The 11667-nt window shown below is 43.1% G+C and overlaps 3 long non-coding RNA genes across 3 annotated transcripts; 1 reads left to right on the top strand and 2 right to left on the bottom strand.

Moving 5' to 3' along the window:
- Positions 1-1384: 1384 nt before the first annotated feature.
- Positions 1385-2957, bottom strand: LOC110016178 (uncharacterized). The gene is made up of 3 exons (XR_013647241.1): positions 2460-2957; positions 2081-2204; positions 1385-1718 (listed from the first exon to the last, which is right to left on the bottom strand). It is a non-coding gene; the product is annotated as an uncharacterized LOC110016178 (long non-coding RNA).
- Positions 2958-6723: 3766 nt separating this feature from the next.
- LOC144981582 (uncharacterized) lies at positions 6724-8758 on the top strand. The gene is made up of 3 exons (XR_013647183.1): positions 6724-6892; positions 7022-7118; positions 8618-8758. It is a non-coding gene; the product is annotated as an uncharacterized LOC144981582 (long non-coding RNA).
- A 528-nt stretch (positions 8759-9286) lies between these two features.
- Positions 9287-9869, bottom strand: LOC144981583 (uncharacterized). The gene is made up of 2 exons (XR_013647184.1): positions 9732-9869; positions 9287-9413 (listed from the first exon to the last, which is right to left on the bottom strand). It is a non-coding gene; the product is annotated as an uncharacterized LOC144981583 (long non-coding RNA).
- Between the last annotated feature and the right edge of the window lie 1798 nt (positions 9870-11667).

The raw sequence follows: 11667 nt of genomic DNA on the forward strand, positions 1-11667 counted from the left end.
ATCAGTATCATACCTACAGTGTCCAAGATGGCAGAAAAAGAACGATTTCAACACCTGCCTGGGGACTACAGATGCAAAATAGCCTTTGGGCTAATACTGACGCATTGCAGCCATGCCTTTAATGTGCACTGTCTCTGTTAAATAAACGAATAAATAAATAAATGTAATGTAAATGTATAACATGTACAAAACTGTAAAGAGAAATACGGGATTAGACAAGATTTCTCTTCAACCCCCTCCTTTTCAAGCACACCGTCTTGTTATGTCTCTCTATTTTAAACTCTTCTGTTTATTTTTATTTGTTTTTGAAATAAAAAAATTGAAGTGACAGGATGAGCTGTGTTGATGAAGAAAAAGAAAAAGCAGTTTGGCTTTTTCATTTTTTTGTCAACAAACGCAGCTTCGTTGTGAAAATGAAAAAGCATTTCTGGTATTAACTTTTATTTTTAATTATGCAGCAGAAATGCTTCCATAGTTTTATAGCCATAAAACAATTGTGGAGCCAAAGCAGAGCTCATTCAGTCTGTGTTTTGTCAGAAACCTGCTGTGAGGAAGCATCAGTGACGGCCAGTGAAGGTCACACCCCCAGTACCTACATTCTGTGCATTTTCCATGTATGACATTTCAGTCTTTCATGATCCATGCTTGACATTCCTCATTCTTAAGTTGTTTCTTGCGTTTGTCATTCGTCGCCGTGCGCAGATGTTTGTCGAGGGTTTCGGCCGACGGGTCTTTAAGTGAATTCAGTTTAAAAAAAATTTACGCAGTTTATCGTATTTCACGTGGTCATCGCACACAACTGTGCGTGATTTTTGCAAGATGCATATACAACTTTGTGTCTTTCCACGACCGTTCCACGTATGTCTAACTGAGTTTTCACGCATGAACCACCGACTATAACTGTTATTGTCATGGTGCCTCTGTCAGCCCCTCCCCCGCCTGCTCTGCTCTGGACGCGACCAGCTGTTCCCACTCACCTCATCATCTCTGCAGCCTTCTTAAGGAGCTTCTGGACCTTCACTCGACGCTAGTTCGTTGTTCCTCCTATGGTGCATGGCCTGGTCTTATCCCATGCTCATGTATATTGCCACGGTTTGCCTACTCATTGTGCTAGTGATGGGACGATGATACCTCAAGGAGTGTATTGACACACTAAACAAACTGTGTCGGCACTGTATTGATACTGTGTTGGTCACCCAATAGTGACCCCTGCAGTAGTTATGAAATCATTGCAGGTAAAGATTGTTCGTGTAAATGCTAAAACTGAGTTGGTATGTAAAATATAGCAAACTAGAGTAAAAATTCCAAATTACAATTGTTTTACTTTTTATGTGCACATTTGTCAACTTAACTGTTAAATCATATGAAATAAAAGACAAAAAAGTGATTAGTTCATGAATTTTTATTGAGGAACAAAAGTTTTTGGAGTCTCTTTGCTCCAAGGCGATTTCTCCTCTTACACACCAGCTCCCCAGCCTTGGAAAATACTCTTTTGCATGGAACAGACGATGATGGTGAGCAGAGAGTTTTAAGTGCAAGTTGATGAAGATGTGGGTATATTTCCTGGTTCAATTTCCAATATTGCAAAGGATCTTGGTTTCTGGGTGTGTTTGTTTCTGCCAGGTAGCGTTGGACTTCAATAATTGAGTCAACTGTTGCGTTCCTCGTCTTCTGGGTCTCTGCAACCTCCAGATCTAATGTTTTCCAGAGAATGTGCCCTAAAAAAATAGTTAATCATTACTTTATTATCACATGATAATAAACAGGTGATACAGGAGCTCCCTGAATCCCTCATTTTCAACAAAGCTGAGTGGCTGACAGTCTTTGATGATCATATTGACCACTGCCTCATCCACTGCTTGCTTGTTAGGAACTGCAGCCCAAAAGGAACTATTTTGTCAAAAGCTTAATAAAAGGACTGTAATTTTACAAACAATATCAAATAGACATAAGACGACATGGTGGTGTAGTGGTTAGCACTGTTGCATCACAGCAAGAGGGTTGGAGGTTCGATACAGGCCTGGAGCCTGTCTGTTTGCATGCATGTTTAGCACAATTTTTAGAGAGAATTTCAACATACCTGGGGTACTCTCACGAGTATCTGCAAATTCTTCATTGCCATGCCGAGCTCTATAATGCCTCAGCATTGATGAAGTGCTGTTATTGATGTAAGATAGCTCTGTGGAGCAGAGCCGACACTTCACCTGCAATAACATAAAAAGTTGATTTATCTGAAAGCAATTCAAACCTCTTACAAGAACATTGCATTAAAAAAATAGACACCCTATCTCATGATTATGAGATCAGGATCTCATAATTACATGATAACATGAATAAAGCAACTGTAAGGCTTTTTAACTGACTTTCATATGTATCACAGGTCATTCACTTGATAAACTGATAAAGTGAGTGCAATGCGCCACCGTAAAAAATAGTATATAAAGGAGAAAAAGATTTACCTTGTTTGGCGTCACGAGATCAAAATTATTCCACACCGGAGGAAACTTCCTAGGAAGATCTATGATCAAGCAGAACTCCATTCGACAAACCCACGACATGTTGATACAGTTTGTTTCCTTATAAACACACTTTGGCGCGGCACATCCAAACGATACAGTTCCTGTATCGGTCACGTGATTCTTTCTTAAAGCAATACACGCACCGATACGAGGTTTCACTCTTGAGCTCTCGGCACTGTGCTGATGCACCAGTGTCGCTCGTCCCATCACTACATTGTGCTTCTGGCTCAGCCTCAGGGAAAATCTCTCCGGATACTCACCTGGTCGCTGTCCTCTGGTCTCCCGTGTATTCACCCTTGGAAGTCCGCTGCAAGAAACCTCCAGCCAGTAGCCGCGCCTCCGCCTGGAAAGAATCATCTCTCACTTACCTCTCCATTAAATCTCCCAAACTTACCTCGTTGTCTGAGTCTCCTTCCGAGTTTCAGCATTTGGGTCACTCTGAACTTTCGCCCGATCATAACAGTTATAGCTCGTTCAAATTATGTAACTGATGCACAAATCACTAATGAACTGCATGTAAACAGCGCAATAATCACACACGGTTCATGTTCTACTAGACTTACAAGTTCTTTGCGTGGTTTATTCTAACTTCTGTGGTTTTAACGTGCTTCATTCATGAAACATCTGGAAAATGTAACGGAAAGACCACAACTTTTCTCCCTTTTTCCTCGTGTTTTACATGTGCAAGCTGTATGTAGCGGCTGTGGAACACGACCTTCGTCCAGAACGCTGCTGCTGGACTGAAACCAGGACTTCAGTCCGTCCTCGGGTCTTTTCATGGCTTCCTGTTTAAAACATCTCTGCTTGTGTTCAACTCTTTCTTTAGCACCAAAGTACGTCTCGGACATGTTGGTGCCACCATCTGGACCCGTCTGGAACCGTCTGGAACCGTCTGGGCCTCTCGTCAGGGACAGACCTCAGAGTCTGGACTAAACTGATGAAATGATTTCTTTTCTCCGGTTCGTCTGTGGTGAACAGACTCGTTCTGGCTCTTCTTTCTGCTTCTTCTCTGACTGACGTGATGCGGCTCCCGCCTCAAACACCTGCTCCTCTGTCTGTTTGTGCGTCGGTGCTTTTGTGTCTGCAAATCACCGGCTCTTCTCGTTGCGTTTGCTATTTTGGGGTTTGTGTTTTCGTGTGTTGGGACCTGCTGCTGCGGTGAGATAGTGCGCGCTGACATTTCAGTCGAGCTGACACCTTTTGTTGTGCGTTTGTGTCCCTTGAAGTGTGTCAGCTGGGCTGTTGTGTGTGTTAGCATCCAGCCAGTGTGGATTCCTGCTGGCAACGAATAGAACCAATATAAACAATAAAAAACTAAATTTTCCACAAACAAACCAAACACACACAAAAAAAAACGTACTGTGGCTCAGGATCATTTCAACTCGGTTTCTCCTAATAAGACAATAAGACAAAATACTTCTACCAATATTCAACGGCAAGAAGCCATTAGAGTAGTGGAGATATTTATTAGATTATTGTTATTATTATTTAATTTAAAAAGAAAATATTAGTATTATTATTTTTTAAAATAATTTATTATTTTTTTATTTTATTATTATTATTATTTTTTTTGGCTCTCCATTTATTTACTTTTTAGGAGGGGGGGCGGTGTGCTAGTCCCTTAGGGAAGTCAGGGCATGAATGGTGGGGCTGGACCTCGGGGTTGGCACCGGGCCCCTTCCTCTCGACTGTCTCTGCAGCTGGCTTGCCACCTCCTGACTGCCTGGCCCCCCTGGGAGGGGGGGCGCCTACCGTGGCCGGCTGGGGGGCCGGTCGCTCGGGGGGAGCCTTCTTACCCCGGTTGTGCCCATCCGCCTGCTCTTCCCCGCTCCCACCCAAACAAATATTGCACACAGGCCCACAGGGCTCCGGGAACTGGATAGGTGGGTCATGCTGGGGGGGCTCACTGGGGGCATCCTTCTCTGGGGTTGCGTCGGCGCCCGCCCTCCATCCCACTTTTACTCGCATGTTAGACACCCTGATACATTTAGGGCCTTGTGGGGATGTTCTGGTGGAGGGGGGTACGGTGAAACATCCGTGCTCATCTTTCACTGCGCCCCCCTCCCTAATTTTAACTTCCACTTTAGACCCACACAGACCTCCTGTTCTACCTGCAGCACACACACAGTTCACCCACACCCCCATACATTGGTGGGGTCGGGGAGGGGCGGCCGGTCTTCACCCGTCTGGACCTCTCAGGGCAGCCAGGCTTGTGGGTTTCCTGTCGGCTGTGGTGGTGGTCGGGCGGCACTTGGTGGTCGATCGGCCGAAGGGGTTACTGCGTGATGACGGGGGGTGGGGGGCAAGCAGAAGACTGTGAGTGTGTGTGCGAGAGTGCATGGGTGGGACGGACCTGGGGGCTGGGTCACAGGGATCCTCTGGGGCTCTCCCTCCATATCTCAGAGTGGGGACGGCATTAGGGGGGGAACGGGAGGAGGGTCTGGATAATATGGCGGGTGAGGAGGGTTGTAGAGGGTAGAGTAGTGGGGGGGGGGGGGGGGGGGCTGTGGTTGCACGGCGATCTCTGGGTTGCTTGGGTCGGATGCTGGGGCTGGCTCGCGGAGACGGGGCGCTGGCTGGGTGGTGGGGGGGCTCATGGGTCCTCGGGGCCCTGGCTTTGTCCTTGGCCCTTGTCTTGGTGTCCGGCGCCCGGTGGCCCCCATGGGTGGCGCCTGGTACGACCAAGCACGCCTGTCCTGTGGCCTGGGGGCCCAGACACCGGGTTCGCCTATGCCTCCCGGTGCTGGAGGGGCCCCTGTAGGGGGGCCTCCTCTGCGCCTGGCTGGGTGGGTGGGTGCCCCCCCCCCCCCCCCCCCCACGCTCGGGCTGCATGGGTGCCATCGCTGGGGGTGCTCCTGGCCTGGGGGTCTCCCCACCCCTCTCCTGGACTGGGTGGTCGGGCTGAGGGGATCTGGTTCCCCTTATGAACACACGGTTCACGTCGGCAGCATGCATGTAGCTCCACCCCCACGTGCACACTGCCACACCGCTCCCTATCTGCTTCATCCCCCCTCCTAACCCACAGTGTATTGATGGACAGATGTCTTCCGCTCATCTTGGTGTCAGACTTTCACCTTTGATGTAATATTTGTCTTTCCAGCAGATCTGGTTTAATTGTTACAGCTTAAAATAATAACGTATTCAAATTAGTGCTTGTATCCGCCCCTTTCTCCATCTCTCTTCCTTTTATTCTTTTCCACTCCCCCCCCCCCCTCACATTCTTCCCCTCTCCCTCCCCACACACACTAAATGTAACAAATAAATAAAAAATAATAAAGTAACAAAAAGGGGTTTATACAAATATACACTCTGGGTTTTTTACGTTGTTTTATTATCATCGTTAACAACATTGTTTTGTTTTACGTTTTTTCATTATTTCCATATAGACCTTTTTCGCAAAAACCGGAAGTACGTCATCAACGTGTAAACCTAGTTCCGGTTTGTGCTTCGCTTGCGGAGGAATGGCAGAGCCTAGAGTGTTTTCGAAGAGTCTGAGTTGTGTTCCGAAGTTCACCAGCACCGATGTGATGAAAAGTGTGAAGATGCATTCGTCCACTAAAGGAAACAAATTGGACAAGGGATATAAATTCGTCCACGAAGAGTTTATCCAGAATTACCAAGGTAAGCTTCAGCTAGCTTAGCCATAGCCGCATCACGGTAACTCTGTGTGTTTACGTCAACTGTAAATCCTGGTGTTATTAATTTGTAATATAAGGCATAACACATCGCAGTGAATATGTTGTGTGTATGTTTAAGTGAAAAGGCATGAGATTAACATAACACCCAAAAATTTGGTGAAGCTGTAAATAAGAAATGTTAAGTTGCCCAAATGCGTCTTCATTCTTCTTGCTGCGGTTGCGGCACTTTCTTCACTTACTAGTATTATTTTTCTGAAAGTATGGTGAGCAGAAGTCCTCTTTTCCTGGACATGTCCTCTCTTTTGATACTTATATAATAAAATAACATTGAACATAGATGAAATGTAATTATATTTGCTTCATGTATGCAGCTCTGAACACCAATTACTCTCGATGAAATATCTCACAAACTCACTTCACTCCTCTTTTTTACTAACTCAAATCTAGTCACCCTACTGACAGTTATAGTTTCATGTCATTCTGAACATTGATGTAGCAACATAAGTATGTCCTAATTTTAACCTATTTAATTTATTGTGTCTAGATATCACTGGATGCAGAAAGTGCCAACCTGAAAGCTTTCTCCTGCAGTTGTGCGGCTGGTAAAGGATTTTGCAATCACATAGCTGCCATCCTGTTCCAGACCGCACATTATTCACAGCTGGGTCTGCAGGCTGCTCCACCCCCCTGGCCTGCACGAGTGGCTTGCAAAGATGGCACAGATCAAGAGCACAGGTGGGTTTGTGATCAAATTGTCATTAGGATTTAAGAACCGATGTGTATCCATAACAACTGTAAATTATTATAAAAACACCCCCAGTAGTGACTACAGACTGTAATTGCTTTCTGCCTTTTACTTATAAGGGAATCCATCCTGAACCGGTTAGTGAGCTGGTGGTGCAAAAGCCCAAAACAGTTGGCAGGGACGGTCAGAGGTCCACACTGTACAAGGCATATACAGGTGATTAACTTTTTGTTGCTTTGTGAGCAAGTTAAGTTTGTTTTTTTTCTAATCTTATGACTAACCAAATTATGGTTACAGCAGATATAATGAATTAAATTTAAATGTAGTTATGCACTTATCAAATCAAATCAAATCAAACTTTATTTATAAAATAGCGCTTCTCATGCACTTTATTGCAGCTCGAAGCGCTTTAACACTAAAAACAGTAAACACACAACATTACAATAAAAACCCCAACCCACCCTTCACCCTTCCCACTCCCCTCCATTAAAGCACATGACCCATGGCTCCCACGTACAATGAAATATGACTATGTAACTGTAAACGAATAAATAAATAAATAAATAAACAAACAAACAAGCATGGCTTGGCTCTGCTGTGAGGAAACAGTATCTGGAAATCCTTTCATACCAGGAGCCAGCCCGGCCACCGGAACATCGCCACAGCGCCCACCCAGACCGGGACAACACCGGGGTCCCCCTCACACCCAAAAGCTGTAAAATTAGACCCCAGCCGCCCCAGCAAGGGCAACAACTGCAGCAACAACCGCTGACCAAGCCGGCAATCCCTGGAGGAAAAGATCCCCTCAAGAAACACTGGGGCTAAAATCATAAGATGCTAAAATTAAAAACATAAAAAAGAAGAAAAAAAAATACATAAAATTGAGAATAAGATGCATAAAATTAAAATAAATACATAAAATAGCATATATTAAAACTAATAGAATAAATTAGCAGTTAAAATCAACTAAAAGCTAAATTAAAAAGGTGAGTCTTGAGCCTCTTCTTACAAACCTCTACTGTCTCTGCGGCCCTGAGTCTCTCCGGAAGGCCGTTCCACAGGCCAGGACCATAATGGCAGAACGAAGCCTCACCATAAGTTTTGGTCCTCACCTTGGGAACAACTAAGAGGCCAGCACCGGAGGACCTCAGGGTCCGCGAGGGCTCATATTTTAAAAGAATATCATTTAAATAAGAAGGCCCAAGACCATAAAAACATTTATAAACCATTAAAAGAACTTTAAAATCAATCCTGAAACGCACAGGGAGCCAATGCAGCGATTTTAAAACCGGTGTAATGTGTTCCCGCCCTCTGGTCCTCGTCAGAACTCGTGCGGCTGAGTTCTGTAGAAGTTGTAAGTTTGAAAGAGACTTTTTGGGTAAACCAGAGAGCAGGGCATTACAATAATCTAAACGACTGAAAATAAAAGCATGCATTAGCACTTCTGTGCTGGCAAGAGAGAGGAACGGGCGGACTCTGGCAATGTTTTTGAGATGATAAAATCCTGTCTTAACGACATTTTTAATGTGTGGGATAAAATTTAGCTCAGAGTCAAAAAGTACGCCCAGGTTTCTCACACATGGAGAAGGTTTAAAATTATGAAGATGTGGTAAAATCATCTCTCTCTTGTCTTCAGAACCGATGATTAAAACTTCAGTTTTGTCCTGGTTGACAGTTTATGTCTAACTTTTGTGTGTTGTGTTTCTCTTGTGTAGGACCACAGCCAGATCCATATCTGATGGCATCTGGAAGCAGATTATGCCAGGTGCAGCCCCAACCTCTCATGGCTGTGTTGGATGGGTTTCTGAGATGGAATGAAAGAGAACTTGGATATATATTGTGGCAAATGCATGAATGCATACCTTAAATTACACTTATCTTGTCTTTAACAATCAGTTCAGCCTTCTGTCTTACTGTTGATCTGTAATGTTATTTTTTATTGTAAATGTTTGATGTTATTTGCATACCAAAAAATTAAATGAGGCACAATTTTGACCAAAATTGTTTTATTTGTTCATCTAATTTTTTGTGTAGTCAGTCACATTTCAACAGAAAAATATTACGAATATAACATTTATATTTAATTAGATTTTAAGAATATGTGGAAACACTAAATTTTTCCATACTATTTGAACATTATACATTATTTACATACCAAACATTAATTCACTCTTCAAAACAAAAAAGTCCTTGATAATTTGCCAAAACACGGCGGTTAAGCCAGATCTGATTCACACCGCCCATCAGTGTGAGCGGCACAGAGAGTTCCTGATGTGGAAGGACTTTATCCTACCGATCACTCTTTCCACCATAATTCTGAGGCGGGTGATGGCTTGGATTTGTTCATTTTCCTCCTTGCTGAATTGAGCTGAAAGCTTAAAAGGTGGAATGATGATCTTAGATCCAATGTCAGTTAGGAGGTCTTGAACGAGGAACTTTTGTCCGCCATGACATCGTCTCCTGGGTCCAGCAAAGGAACTTGGCTTCTAAGTCATGGATGTAATCCAAAGCCTCATCCAGAGCACATGTGAAGATAAAGAAATTAAAAATCAGTCTTAATATATTTATGCTACCTTTCAACACAACACAGTAATCATGTTTTGAAAAGTATGTGAAGTATTTAATTACAAATACATTTAATTTATTTTTGTTAAGGAAATTACAAAATGACAAAATGCTCAAAAGTGATTAAATACATGTAATTAAAATAGGTGAGAGCATGAACATCTTTTATTATAAATATTAATTTTTTCAGGTAGAAATGCATTTATCCAATAACGGTACACATAGTTGACTAACGTTAACCAAACACATTATGAACAACCTTACCTGTGTCACGTAGTCCTGATCCATCTTTACTGCCTTAGCTTAGCCACCGTATGCTAGTATCTTCACAGCTTAGCTGCATAGACTGACGTCTGAGGTTCTGTCATATACTGACTCCCTTCTCAAAGGAGCAGTAAAGTTTTTCCAAGGGAAAATACTCCGGACGACACCACTCTTCAGGCGACGAACGACGCAGCCGCACCCCATCCGGAGCGAAGTTAGTAAGTGCCGGCAGCAGAGGGTGCTACCTGTGTTTACATTAAAACTATGCCCTTCATCTCTTCGCATCGCCTATATCCATTTGGGTTTCAGGTTTGGATCCACAGGAAAATAATGAAATGAAAGGTAAGGCTGTTTTTGGTAGGAAGACGAACAGCCTGGAACGCAACAGAGACTGCAACTCTTCGACTCTGCCATTCTTCATATCTGCTGCTACGCTAACAGGAAGTTGTTTTACACGTCATTGACGTATTTCCGGTCAAAAAATGCGGAAGTGTGAAAAAGGTCTATTGAAGTGTTGCAAGGAGCTTAGTTAAAGCAGATGATATACGTCCAGTCCGCCACCAGATGTCGCTGTTCTGTGTTTCAAAGCCCTGAATGGTTGGTTCATTTTTCCAGCACAATTACATGAACCACAAGGGAAGCTTCATGGGGCTTCTATTTCCATCCCTAGCTGCAAATATAAAGAAATGATCTTACAAATTAAAAACAAAAACAAAACGTTACAAATAAAAAAAAAAACACATTGGAAGTGGATTATCAGGGATTGTTTTTGCCGATGCACCGCTGTGAGAAGGAGGAGAAAAAGGAACAGAAGTAAATTTGTGCGAGGATTGTGGTTTTTCTGGTCCTGTTGTGTTCTGTGTGGTTCTCCTGTCACAGTCACTGATGATCCTCCACAGCTGTCTGCATTTCAGCTGACGACCCTCAGGGTTTTACTTCTCAGTTTGGACTCAGCTGGTCTCCTGTTTGGTCTGGTTTTGGTTGTTTCTGCCAGGTTTTAATTGATTTATCAAACCTTTAAGTTTCTCCTTAACCCCGGATCCGACACAGATCCGTTTGTTCTGCCGGCTCTAACCGTCCGCCACACCTCTGGTCCACTCCTTAGGTAAAGTCTCATCTTCTCGTAACAGAACCGCTCACAGAAACAGACTCACTCTTCTGGTTATGGTTTGTCTGAAACAGCTGGGATTTACTGAAACTGGTTTATTTCAAGCAATAAAAGCAAAAATGATGTAAAAAAAAAAAAAAGACAAACAAAAATACACCAATATCAAACTTGTATAGTTGGTGTACCACAGGATTTTGAATTGGGACATGTTATGTTTTAAATGCTTTTATTGCCAAAAATCAGTCAGAAATGCATTTAATATTTCTTTTAATGTTAATAACACACATTTCTGTTTGTATAGTGTATGTAGAGATTTTAAAAAATTGTGTAATGTTACTTTATTTTATGTTCACCTTGAATTTTTTTTGCATATTTTTCCTTCCTTTCCACCTTAATGCTGGATCTCTGGAATTGTGACGATGGAATTTCCTCACAGATCAATTTCTTTAACCTTCTCTTAACCCAAAAGAACCCAGACACACTTTTTTTCCCTTAAAAAATTAAAATATTTGGATTTTTCCACCACAGAATCTATTTCTGATGTTTAACACTGATGTCACCACGAGTTCTTTTGGTTTGGATCATCAAGTAATGTTACAGCATTCTTTTAGGAAATAAAAGCAAAAACAAACTTTTAAGAGAAGGCTGCAGGAGGACAAATGTTCCCCGGTACCATCTTGGCTCTAGAAATGACTCACTCGTTTTTTTTTTTGGCAAAAATGGCTTTAAAGTCTGCAGGGTGGCAGTTCCATCAGAAAGACGGCGGAGCAGGTGGAGGCACTCCGCTGAAAAGATGGCTGACCTGCCCTACGTCTGGAGCTAACGGGG

Source organism: Oryzias latipes, chromosome 13 (genome assembly GCF_053564925.1).
Source record: "Oryzias latipes strain Hd-rR chromosome 13, Olatipes_Hd-rR_3.1".
NCBI lineage: Eukaryota > Metazoa > Chordata > Actinopteri > Beloniformes > Adrianichthyidae > Oryzias > Oryzias latipes.